Source organism: Dermacentor silvarum, chromosome 4 (assembly GCF_013339745.2).
Source record: "Dermacentor silvarum isolate Dsil-2018 chromosome 4, BIME_Dsil_1.4, whole genome shotgun sequence".
Classification (NCBI taxonomy): domain Eukaryota; kingdom Metazoa; phylum Arthropoda; class Arachnida; order Ixodida; family Ixodidae; genus Dermacentor; species Dermacentor silvarum.
In genome coordinates, this window is record NC_051157.2 from 60003282 (window position 1) to 60016744 (window position 13463).

The 13463-nt window shown below is 50.9% G+C and overlaps 1 pseudogene; it reads left to right on the forward strand.

The window, feature by feature from the left end:
* The first annotated feature begins 4894 nt into the window (after nt 1–4894).
* LOC119451120 (U2 spliceosomal RNA) lies at nt 4895–5063 on the forward strand (annotated as a pseudogene).
* The last annotated feature ends 8400 nt before the right edge of the window (nt 5064–13463 follow it).

Sequence of the window (13463 nt, forward strand, 5' to 3'; positions counted from 1 at the left end):
ACCTGTCGGTCGTCAGTTGGCAGCAAAAAAAGAACTTGCATGCCGCGCTCAGACGTCCACAGAATCCTATGTCGTGTACATACAGGATGTGCTGGCTCTCTGCCGCAAGGCTGATAACACCATGACCGAGGCGGACAAGATTGGTCACATACTAAAAGGTATTGCAGACGACGCCTTCAATCTCCTGATGTGTAAGGATTGTGCCACTGTGGATGCAATTATAAAGGAGTGCAGGCGCTTCGAACAAGCGAAAGGCCGCCGCGTCCCTCAACATTTCGACAGGCTGCCCAATACCGCCGCGACATCTTCGTGCGCAGACCCGCCGCGGTTCGTTCAGCCGACAGGATCAGAAGATCTAACGCGTATCGTTCGCCGTGAGCTTGAGGCCATGGCTCCGGCTCCACTTCGTTCCGACTGTCGGGAAAGTGTGCCCGCTATCTCGCTTATACAAGCGGTCGTTCGGGAAGAAATAGCGAGTTTGGGCATTCCATCTCTCTGCTCGGTCCGCCATACGAACACCTACCAGATTTCTCCGGCCGCTCGCTCCCAGACGCAAAGCTTCCCGCCACTCCGCCGCAACCCCGCTGACTGGCGCACACCGGATGACAGACCCATCTGTTTTAATTGTTCCGGTATTGGACACATCGCCCGTCATTGCCGTAATCGCTGGTCGTCGTCTCCTCGGTGGTCGTCTCCGAGTCACTACCGCCAAGTACCAAGACAATCGCACTTTCTCGCCCTACACGCCGCCTCGGAACATCAACGCCGACAGTGCTCCACCAAGATCCAGCCGCTCCCCGTCTCCGCAAGGCCGTCGGTCCCGTTCGCCTCTCGTTCACCGCTCTTCGTCCCCATCTGCAACCGGTCGCTTCCCTTCGGGAAACTAGGCGGTGCAGCTCCCGGAGGTGAAGCTGCAACTCCGACCCGGCCCACAAATCCTCTGTTGACCCTGCCTACACGTGGAAACCTACTGGACATTGAAGTTGATGGTGTTCCTGTCACATCTCTCGTTGACACAGGAGCGCAGCTTTCAGTTATGAGCGCTGCTCTCCGCCGAAGGCTCAAAAAGGTTCTGACTCCCGCCGTACCGTGCACTGTGCGAGTCGCCGATGGGAGTACTTCACCTGTTCTTGGAATGTGCACAGCACGTGTGACCATTGCGGGCCATTATAGCGTTGTTTTATTTATCGTCCTCGAGCACTGTCCACACGACCTAATTCTCGGCCTCGACTTCCTTTCGAAACACTCTGCCCAAATTGACTGCTCCGCAGGTGTTGTACAGCTGGATCTGCCGCTTCCTGCCGACGCAGACGCAACAACTTGTGCTTCACCCCGCTTATGTTCTGCTGAGTTTGCACGGCTGTCTCCACAGGCGGCTACCAATGTCCTCCTGACGCCCTGTCCTCCCGTACCTGATGGCGAGTACGTCGTGTCTCCGCTTACTGACGTGGTTTTGTCACGAAATATTGCCCTACCGAGCACCTTAATCCGGATCCTCGAAAACTGCGCTCGGGTGCCCATCCTCAATTTTGGATTTTCGACGCATGTGCTGCCACACGGCATTGCCGTCGCACTTATCACTCCTTTGGATGAATTTGAGATTTCTTCTTTGGCCTCCGAATCCTTCCTGAGTACCAACGCACCTTTGTCACCCATTCCTTCGTGCTCGACGCCTGCGGACGATGTTTGTAAGATGATCGCCCCTGACCTTCCTTCCGAGCAAACAACAGCTCTTCGTCACCTCCTGTCATCTTATCGGGATATCTTTGATTTGGACGACCGTCCACTTGGTCAGACATCTGTTGTCACGCATCGCATTAACACCGGTGACGCCAGCCCCATTCATAGGCGGCCATATCGTGTCTCCGCAACAGAAAGGGCCATAATCCAGAAAGAGGTTGACAAGATGATGGACAAGGACATCATTGAACCTTCCAGTAGCCCGTGGGCATCACCGGTTGTCTTAGTAAAGAAAAAGACAACTCGTGGCGCTTCTGTGTTGACTACCGTCACCTCAACAAGATAACAAAGAAGGATGTTTATCCCCTGCCTCGCATTGACGACGCTCTTGACTGCCTTCACGGATCCCAATACTTTTCATCAATTGACCTCCGCTCCGGCTATTGGCAGATTAGCGTCGACGAGATGGACCGCGAGAAAACCGCCTTCGTCACACCGGACGGTCTGTACCAATTTAAAGTCATGCCCTTTGGATTATGCAATGCGCCAGCTACATTCGAGCGCATGATGGACTCTCTGCTGCGCGGCTTGAAGTGGTCTACATGCCTCTGTTACCTCGACGATGTGATTGTGTTTTCGTCGAACTTTGAGAGCCACCTGAGGCGCCTCACGACCATACTCTCTGTGTTTCGCAGGGCTGGCCTTCAGCTAAACTCCTCCAAGTGCCATTTCGGTCGCCGTGAAATTACCATGCTCGGCCATCTCGTAAACGCCGCCGGAATCCAACCTGATCCACAGAAAGTCCACGCTGTGCGCAATTTTCCTGTACCTTGTTCCACAAACGATGTCCGTAGTTTTCTGGGCTTATGCTCTTATTTCCGGCGATTTGTGAAACAATTTGCCGACATCGCTCGCCCTCTCACTGACCTTCTTAAGAAAGATGCCTCTTTCTCTTGGGGACCACTGCAGGAGCAAGCCTTCTCTACCCTGATCGAGCGGCTTACAACCTCCCCGATTCTGTCACACTTTGACCCTTCTGCGCCTACTGAAGTACGAACTGACGCGAGTGGTTATGGCATCGGCGCTGTCCTCGCTCAACGTCAACAGGGCCACGACCGTGTCATCGCTTACGCCAGCCGCCTTCTTTCCACGCCCGAGCGAAATTACTCCATCACTGAGAGGGAATGCCTCGCGCTCGTATGGGCGGTCGCGAAATTTCGGCCGTACCTTTTCGGTCGGAGCTTCTGCGTCGTAACCGATCATCACGCCCTCTGCTGGCTCTCCTCTTTGAAGGGCCCACTGGATGACTTGCACGTTGGGCATTGCGTCTACAAGAATATACATTTTCTATTACGTATAAGTCAGGGCGCCTGCATAAAGACGCTGACTGCCTGTCCCGCAATCCCGTGGATCAACCGGACGATACCGATGCAGACTCGGACATCAGTATTCTGTCTCTCTCCGGCTTTCTCCATATTGGCGACGAGCAACGCCAAGATCCTGTTCTTCGAACACTTATGGAACGCCTCAGCTCCTCGCCTAATGACCCGTCTCTGCGGATGTTCACCTTGCGCGATGGAACTTTATACCGTCGTAGTGTTCGTCCTGATGGCCCGGAGCTGCTCCTAGTCGTTCCAAAGCACCTTCGACTGGCCGTGCTCCAGCAACTTCACGACGCTCCTACTGCTGGACATCTGGGCATCACTCGTACTTACGACCGCCTGCGGCGCCGCTTCTTCTGGCCCGGCATTTATCGCTCTGTGCGCCGTTATGTCACTTCTTGCGACCTGTGTCAGCGCCGCAAGACGCCTGCTATGCCTCCTGCTGGTTTGCTTCAACCAATTGCTATCCCTACAGAGCCCTTCTTCCGTGTGGGCCTCGACCTCCTTGGCCCCTTTCCTATTTCTATGAAAGGAAACAAATGGATTGCTGTAGCAACAGATTATGCCACGAGATATGCCATTACACGAGCGATGCCAACCAGCTGCGCTACAGATGTCGCCGACTTCCTACTATACGACGTCATCCTGCACCACGGCGCCCCTCGCCAGTTACTCACGGATCGCGGCCGCTACTTTCTCTCGAAGGTCGTCGATGATCTGCTCCGCTCCTGTTCTACAGAACACCAGCTCGCTACCGCATACCACCCTCAAACGAACGGCCTCACCGAACGACTCAACCGCACACTAACCGAAATGCTGGCCCTGTACGTTTCCGACGATCACCGCGACTGGGACGTCGCTTTACCGTACATCACTTTCGCATACAACTCGTCCCGTCACGATACTGCCGGATTCTCCCCATTTTACCTTTTGTATGGCCGCGACCCCACCTTGCCCTTCGACACGTTGCTACCTTCCGCAGTACAATCACCCAGCACTGGTTACGCTCGCGATGCTATTGCCTTAGCCGCCCAGGCCCGAGAGGTCGCGCGTCATCGCCTCACAGTCTCGCAAGCTTCTCAAAAACGACGCTACGACCTTCGGCACCGAGACCACCATTTTTCACCTGGTTCCCTTGTCCTTCTCTGGACGCCTTCACGTCGAGTCGGCTTGTCGGAAAAACTCCTTTCCCGTTATTCTGGTCCATACCAGATCTTACGACAACTGTCCGACGTGACATACGAGATCGCCCCAGTCGGTCAGCCTTCAGTGTCTCCCAACGTCACCAGCGATGTTGTTCACGTCGCCAGGCTCAAGCCCTATGTCTCCCCATTAAGCGACGCTCCATAACCTGCACCGGGACGGAGCTAACCCCACCGGGAGGGTGATGTTACGGTGAAGGGAAAGAAGAAGGTGACGCGAACGAGAGGAAGACGAAGTCTCTGGCCGTTGCCTGAACGCCATATTTCTTCGCTTGTAAATATACATCCTTCTACACTCGTGGGCCTGCTTTCTTCCTGCAACAATATTTTGTTTGTATAAGCAAATAAAACAAAACTGATGCAGAAAAGCGGGGATGGTGTAATTCCTTCCGCCCTAGCAAAAGTGTAATCTAGTGACATGTATGCAAATTGAAAAGTATGTAAAAACACGCAAAATTTCACAACAGAAGTGTTAAGGAAGTAAATAGTCTCTGGTATTGTACATTCCTCAAAATGTAAACATTGTAAATAGATTTCATGCAAACCCCAAAAGCGATATTTGTACAACGCTGTAAGTGCAATCCAATGTGTACATGGATAATTTGTGTATAAGTGATAACACGTCAATAAACTTCTCCTTATGTAGTATCGGTTCTTATCAGCTTAATATCTGATACGGGTCCTATTTGGACCCAAGATATTAAACTTATTTTTGGAATGGGGCGGAGTGCTTGCTCGCTTCACCTTCGCCACAGGTTGGCCCGGTATTGCACTTGCCTCTGGGATCGGCACACTCACCCTCTACGGGGGTCAGAAAACCATGGTCAAAAATCATGCTTTTAATTAGCTCCTCACATAGGGTATCTGCACCATAATTGAATTGCGGCATCTGAACGCGTCCGCGTCGATGCAGACTGTAATTCCCGCAAAGTTTAAGTGTTCAAAGATGCGTCGCCTGTTACAGCTTGTTTCCTGAATAAAGTATAACTGGTTACGTGTAATCCGTTACTAAAAAAGTGATTGAATTACAGCCAGCGTTACCGAGTCAAAAAAGTTATCTATCAATTACAACACTACCAAAAATATAATTGATTAGAAGTAATTAATTACGTGTAATTCGTTACGTTCAAGTCTGGCGCAGGCAGATTAATAGAAGGGGAATGGGCACGAAGTTTGAGGGTATTTGCTGGGACATTTGGTGTCCACACGGCTTCACGGCGCAAACGCAGCTTGTGAAACGAAAGCCTCTAGCTCATTCATGCGTTCCTTCTATCGGCACATTTTAGGCCATCATGAAGTACGGAAAACGGAAGAGCATGGCCACTATATTACAGCGAAGATGGGGCTCATTCTACGATGGTCGTGTCCGCGTGTAGAAAAAAGAAATAATGGTCGCAGTTTCACCCGAAAGGCGAAGCATCAGTTGCGATAGCAAATTAGTAGAGAGCTATCCGGAGTAAGGATAGTAGTTTTATCAGCTGTATAAACTTGGACATGCAGCAGCACCAGCAACGCGCAGCTGTTGTCGACGCCGTCGGCGTTTTGCCCGCGTTCGCACCGAACGCGCGCGGTGTTGGTGACTGTTGCCGGTGCCTCTGGGGGCGGCTCGGAGGTTTTCGACGAGATCAGAATGAGACACTCGTCGAGCTGCGTCGGAATTCTAACCCACCATCTCGCCTCGTAACATTTTTATATAAATGTGCATTTGGTGCCGCAGCTAAACGTCGCCTCCCCTCACTCCCCTCCCCCGACGGCCTTTAGCGCGACGGAATAGGTCGCGTTTGCTCTCCGCCGTGCGTTCGCTCCCCGCTCGCACATACAGCATACGCCAATGAGTTTTATTGCGATAGCAATTATATGGACACTCAAAAGCAGATTTCTGCCGTCGGCGTCGCCGTCGCCGTAGCCGTGAGGTTCCGTATGACGTCAATGGAGATGAAATCGTCGCCGCGCGCCGAACGCTGTATGTGCGAGTGAAAGGGCGCGAGGGGCGCGCGCTTTCACGGGGAGTGAACGCACGGCGAACAAACGCGCGTTCTGCGCCGTGCTCGCTTAAGGGCTGCAGAAGTAAGCGTCTCTTTCCTCCCTTACAATCACCATATATGTAGAGCAAACGTGCCTTCTTCCGACGCGCGAGAGGCCGTGGGGTAGGGGGGGAGGAGGAGGGAAGGGAGGCGACGTTTAGCTGCGGCACCAAGTGCCTATTTATATCAGAGGCTCCGGCAACAGTCACCAACGCCGCACGCATTTTGAGCGAACGCGGGCAAAACGCCGACGGCGTCGACAATAGTTCTGCGTGTTGCCGGTGCTGCTGCATGTCCAAGTTTATACAGCTGATAAAGCTAATATCATTACTCCGTATAGCTCTCTACAAATTTGCTATCGCAATTGATGCTTCGCCTTTCAGGTGAAACTGGGACAACTTTTTCCTACACGCGGACACAACCATCGGAAACTGAGCCCTTAACAGCTTCGCTGATGGTCCCTGTAGTCACTAAATAAATGAAAACCACCGGATCATATATATTTCTCATTCTTTAATAGTTCAAATTGCGAATTACACCATCACATCTTAATAGTAATATTTGGAAATACATAATTCCCACCATAGTACAGCTTCGCTGGTCTTCCGTCTCCACCTTAGTGGAATGGCTGACAGTTTTTTTTTTAATCCCGATGTCCTTATACCGGCTGCGCGATCCGCCCTGCCACTCTACGAAACCCGTATACATGTTCACTTAGCTACGCATGATATTACCGAGCTTTCGATTGTGATCTACGGTTCGAATAATTAAGTTGTCCGTTACTTGTGCCATTCCGTGAGCGCGTTCCATACTTGGACGAAGCAGGGTCCCTCTTCGAGCTCGTCGGAACAAAGGCGGCGCCAAGACGTTTCTTCGCGCCGCCTTTGCTTTCCTGTTGCTGCAAAGGTGCCAATGCAGTGGCCTGCATCCTTGTCAAGCTGTCATCTTAGAGCTTTTTCTGCTGGCCTCCTGTACACTGTCGTGTACACCTTGACATGATGCTTCTACTACCTTATTATTAGTTGGTGGGCTACAAGGGAACGAGAATAACGCAATAACTACTTCATCTACAATTTCGATACGCTCAAAGCCAGCCCCCACTCATTGCCGCTCGACTGGCCGCTCGAGGCACTTTGCGTGTATTCGCGGGCTTCTTTTACGCTCGGAAAAAAAAACACACTTTTATGTAGATGGCATTGATCTACAGAAAGCTGTATCGGGAGTCTTCCATGTTGCTCTACAATCTTCTCATTGCCACTTTTCACCTAACTATAATATTTGAGAAGTTGATTAAATAATTAAGACTAATTATGTAATTACGCGGAATGCAATAAATCTGAGTATCTCCAAGCGACGGCAAACATTACCTTGGTTCTCTCCAGTTACGTGGCATTTGCATATTTTAACCCCACAACGCCCAATGTATAATTTTTGATACGCTGATTTTGGCACCTAGAACTCTGATTTAAGCACTGGAAACCCTATGCAGGGCCCATACAAGTGTTTTTGATATACCTGAGGGAGTTTTCAGTTGTGGATAGTTCAGCAAATCAATTACTAAGTAAATAATTACCTTACTAATTAATGTGTTGACAATTATTGTTTCATTGTTTTCTTTGTACCAATATACCCCCTATAGCCGTAAATAAATGTGAATAAGCTGTTTTAATTTGATGTGGAATGGCATTCGGGCATTGTGGGGTTAAAATCTTCGTGCATGATAGTTGGGACACCCTGTATATATGTGTGCGTGTGCTCTGAACAAAAATCACCGCCCCTTCTGCACCGTGAAGATGGTCGAGCAGCGAAGCTGTGAACGGCGCTACTTGCGGGGGATGGGACGCGTCGGCGTTCACGGGCGACGGCGTTCCTAGCGCGTTCCTCACGCTTTTCTACGACGTTCCCAGACACGAGTCGTTGACCAAAGCTCCGTATATGCAACCAACGCTAACGCGAACTCCTCTCACAGCCGACTCCTCCGTTGCCCTACTTTTTTCGTACACCGCCATTGGTTGGCGCGCCTCCCGCTCTCCCCCTCGAAATGCGAGTATTGGACGGCGCGACTTACGTCCACTCCCCTCCCCGTTCCCCTTTTCATCTGCACCCTCTCGCAGCATTCTCACAGGGCTGAGCTCTTCTTTTCCTCTCCTCTCCCGCTAGGTCACGTGGGTTTTAGCGAACGGAGGACGGCACAGGGTCGCCAGAAACAGCTTCGCTGTCAAATTTCTACACACGCTCAGAAGCGCACTAATCCCGTGGGCAGCCCATCGTGTGGTGTAATGGGCGCCAAAACAGAAGACTCAAGAGACATCACGATGAATTTGTCTAACAACTAGCCCAAATTTTCTTTCGAGCCCGCATAGGCATCTCTGCTCTTTCTTCAATGTATTATCTGAGAATTGTCAACACAAACTATACGTGCAGAACAGCGAAATGCTACGGTTCGCGTCTGCCAACCGTAAAGGAGAACCGGAAGAATCAAGGCTCCCCCGATTGTCCGCCTCTAATCGCCCTTCGCGCGATGCCGACTGAAACGAAGATTGACGGAACGATTATTGTAGTATGTCACAAAAGGGGTGGCCTGTCCTCCCTTTTTTGGAACACGCAGCTTTTTACTGACTGGTTGATACGAGCCTTCGCTGCACTCTATGTAATGAAATGGATTACGTAGATGCGCAGGTCATTCAGATCGTCACAGGCCGCATCGCGTGAAGTCGTTTTGGAAACGGTGGCTATATGGTATAATTTATTGCGCGAAGTGGCAGATCGACACAAACGAAAAAAAAGGAAAACGACTATATAGTTTAGAAGGATCGACTGACTGTTGGGCTTGTTGGTCTTGCATATTGACTACGGTAACTTAACTAATTGAATTAAATTCTGCGGTTCTACGTGCAAAAACCACGATCTCATTACGAGGCACGCCGTAGTGGCGGGGGCTCCGGATTAATCTTGACCACCTGGGGCTGCCTAATGTGAACCCAATGCACGCGATGCGCGAGCACTTTTCTTGCATTCCGCCCGCATCGAAATGCGGCCACCGTGACCGAACCCGCGACCTAGAGCTCATCAGCGCAACTCTAGAGCCAATGTAGCCCAAAGTGGCACAGACACAAACGAAAAACAGACAATTGGATCGTTGGAGATGTCTAACCGCGCACGCGCCGAGTCCCCCTGCGTCACTAATCACTAAGTGATGCGGCAAAGCTAATTATTACAGAAGCGTAAGCCCATCGACCGCGCGTCTTCAGGGTCTATATATATATATATTTTCCTCAGTCTCACCACTTTCCATATATATTTAATAATCCCTTTCTGGCTTCTTACTGCTTGATGCAGCTATATCTTGTGATTACGTACCTTCACATTTTCTACCCTTTCGTCTGTTTCCTCATAGGCGTTCCGACTACGCGTAGAAATGTAATTTTTGTTGACCTTTTTCTTTATACTTCGGGAAAGGTGTAAGTTACTGCTACCGAGTACAATATAGCCCCGGGAAAGGGCTTCTGCTGCCCGCTACATGTCCCGGAAATGAGCGTCTGCTCTTTGTATACGACAATCGCTTTTCGTAGCATAACGGTATACCTTGGCTCGAGAATCGATAGAAGCGTATACATCCGTGGAAGGTTTGGGAATCCTGCATCGACATACTGATCGCAACTTTAACATAAAAAAATAGCAGGCGCCAATAAATGCCACTAAAGAAAGAAAACACACACACAATAACCGGAGGCTTCTTAAGGCTATACTACCCTCCTGAATTTTCCGTAAAGTTTACGAATCCGGAGCCGTTTTAAGATTTGACGAAGGTTTCGTCAAGTTTTACGAAAAATAAATTGCGTTCGCGAGAAACTTTTGCCCGTGGGTCTCCTACCATGCTTTTGGAAGTTAGGCACCGGGCGGCCGTTGTAAGGCGCCAGCGGCGCGCCGGCGATATGCTGGGGAACAGCGCCGCGAGCGGCAGCTGTCGGAGCACTGGCATGTGAAGCAGACGACGGGACGAAGGCGCTCGGTGCTTCCAGTGATTTGGCACTGCGGGTTTTAAGGGCTGACGCACCGGAAAACACATTTTCGTGTGTCTGCTTTTGAGAAAGGTCGTCACTTGTACGGGCAGATCACATTCGTGCATCAAGTAGTATATAAAGCAGAAAACGAGCGCAAACTGTGATGCAAATGCACCACGCGAACGGAGCTCCGCGGCAAGCTAGGACGTGGAACTCGAGCAGTTATATTGCAGATGTTATTTTGCTGTGCGCGTTAAGATTCTCGCGTATTTAATCATGTAAACACAAACACATGAAGAACACAAAAATTATGGACATAAAAAATGTCACAGTTTCGCCCTAAGGGCGAAGCAATGAATGCGATAGCAACACAGCAATGTCATACGAAGTAAGGTGAGCGGCCTTGGTAGCAATATGAATTGTAGTAAACATGAGCTGATTAAGTAAGCAGGTGCGCTGCGGCGTAAGTAGACCGACATGAAGAGAGACTCGATGACCACGAGAAGGCGCGTGTGAAACGGTGGTGTTGATGAGAAGCGCTTCCCGTGGGCAGCGCTTGCGAAGGGACACACCTGTATAGCGCTGCACTGCCGATCCGGGCAGCATTGCATGTGTAGCGTGCGTTGGAAAATGTGGCCCGACTATTACTAACTGAATGAACAAGCGTGGTGTGAGCGCGCGCAAACAAACACGAATAGATCACACTGTACGACTGCAGACAACGACTGTCAAAACGCTGGCAGCAAGCATACGCCGCCGCGGGCGAAGGTACGTGCGGTCTATCGCTTCAACGGAAACTGAGCGGCGAATGCACGGCGCATAAAGGTCAGAGCTGTGTGGAGATAAGAGACGGTGTGGACGAGCGACGAGCACGGTTGTTGGCAGAGTAGAAGTGCGCCCCCCCTCCTCCCCCTCCCCTGCTCCCTCCGGCGCTGGCTTCCTGCTTCCTTGCTTGCGCGTGGGAGATGAGTGCGTTCGCTCTCCGTGATAGCGTGCGTCCTCGCACGCTTCCGCTCGGGCATACGGCGCGCGGTGAAGATTTTATCTATAGGGAACCTGACGGCGACGGCGACGACGACGGCGACGACGACGGCGACGCCGACGGCAGAAATCCGGTTGAAGTGTCCATATAATTGCTATCGCAATAAAACAGGAGACATACGTCTTCCTTATTCTGTTTCTTGAGCTGCTTCGCCGATCGCACATGTGTCAGTAAGTTCCTGTTCTATGACCGTTGTAGTTGTTTTATATTTGCAATGATTCCCCATTCTTAATTGCTTTTAAACTAACCCAATCTTCAGTCACTGCTCATTTTATATAGCTTAGCGCAACGGGAGCCGTCGGTGGCGGTGAGTGTGAACACGCCACTGTGTTGGCGTTCGCCGTCGATGCACAGCACAGTGATGTGCCGGACGCAATGAGAGTGGGAAATTGCTGGAAAGGAAAACGTACATTAAAAGGACGACTGATAAGACGGCAAAATGACTACAAATCTGAGTGTTCGGCTGTTCGCCTTCGGTGCCCACACTCCGGAGCCGTTACACTGCGGAGGCAAAGACAGGCAAGTGGGACACGAAGCTTTTGCGTATGAACGGCTCTTTTATTAACGTTATAACAACTAGACCATAGCAAATCAGGGTCGGGAATGTACAGTGCCCAGCGATTGAACCGCTGGCAGCGCGCGGCTGCCGCCGTTTTTTTTTTATTTTCGCGCCACAGTTGAGCGCCGTGGGACCAAATGCAGTCATAATGCGTTACGAAGGTTCTCGCTTTGACTATACACCACAATGCATCAGTTTGGCGTCCCCTAGCGCTTACAGTCAGTGCAAAAAGCGCTGGCGACCATGCGATTCGAGTATCGCGTTTCAATTGCTGAGCACTGTACGCGCTGTTGCCTACGCACCGCACATATACAGACTTTCCGCCTGAAAAACGCGATGCCGCGATGAACAACGATTGAATTGAATGGCCTAACGAGCTTCAGTCATGTTTCAGTAACTGTTGGTGCACCTAAAAACGCAACATGTTTGATCAGCCCCGCAGGGGCGTCTGCGCAAGCAGGCGTTTGGTGAGTTGCGCCACCACGTACCCGAGCACACGAGGGTTGGACCCTCCCGCGTGTAGCCGTGCGCGGCTTAGCCGTGTCCGGGGAAAAGAGGATCCTGGGGGTTGAGCCAATGCCGGGTGTTTGGACCTTTATGGCCCCCCGGCGGAGGCAACACACCTCTTTGGCCTCTGCTTCATGTAGACGGCACCCCCGGACTGACCCACCCGGGGGAAATCGGCAGTCGCCATTTCCTGTTCTTCTCTTCAATCTTCGTCTTTCTCCCTCACTTTTAATCTTTCCTGTCTCCTTTTCTCTTCCATTTACTTCCAACATTCCTGGCGGCGAGGGTTAACCTTGTGTGGGTAGCCAACCTTGGATATTCCATATTTGGTTATAGTGGTGGCGTACAGTTGGCGTTTGCAGGACCTGTCCTTTACAGATTCTGCAGCGTCCCCTTGTTGGGCTCCATGGTGGGTGGCTGGCGCCACCGCCGAAACAAATTCCGTATACATGGATAGTTCCTTTCCCGCACTTCCTGATCGCCGCCAGAAACGGGGGCGCACCGAAGCATTTCAATTTTTTGGCCAAAAAACAGAAATTTTTCCGCGCTTTCACGTTATTCATAGTGAGAAGCCAGACAAGAGCGTAAGAGTTGCATCACCTTTCCTCGTTGCGAAATGTTTGGCCGAGACCATAGGACCAGGCTACAAGGCTACAAAGTTGGCAAGTGGAGATCTCCTGCTGGAACTCCGCGACAAAAAACAACATGAAAAGTTAAATGCCTTGGTGTCTTTTGGCGAAATACCGATAACAGTCACCCCGCACCGCACGATGAACACCACTCGTGGTGTCGTCTCAGATGATGACCTCATGGACCTAACCGAAGCTGAACTTCTAGAAGGCTGGAAAGATGAAAATGTGATCAATGTAAAACGAATTAAGATGAGACGAGATGGCAAAGAGATCCAAACGAAACACCTTATTCTCACATTCGGTACAAGTGTTCTACCCGAGACCATAGAGACAGGATACATAAAGATCAAAGTCAGGCCCTACATTCCGAATCCTCTCCGTTGTTTTAAGTGTCAAAGATTTGGCCACAGTTCGCAGAACTGTCGTGGCCC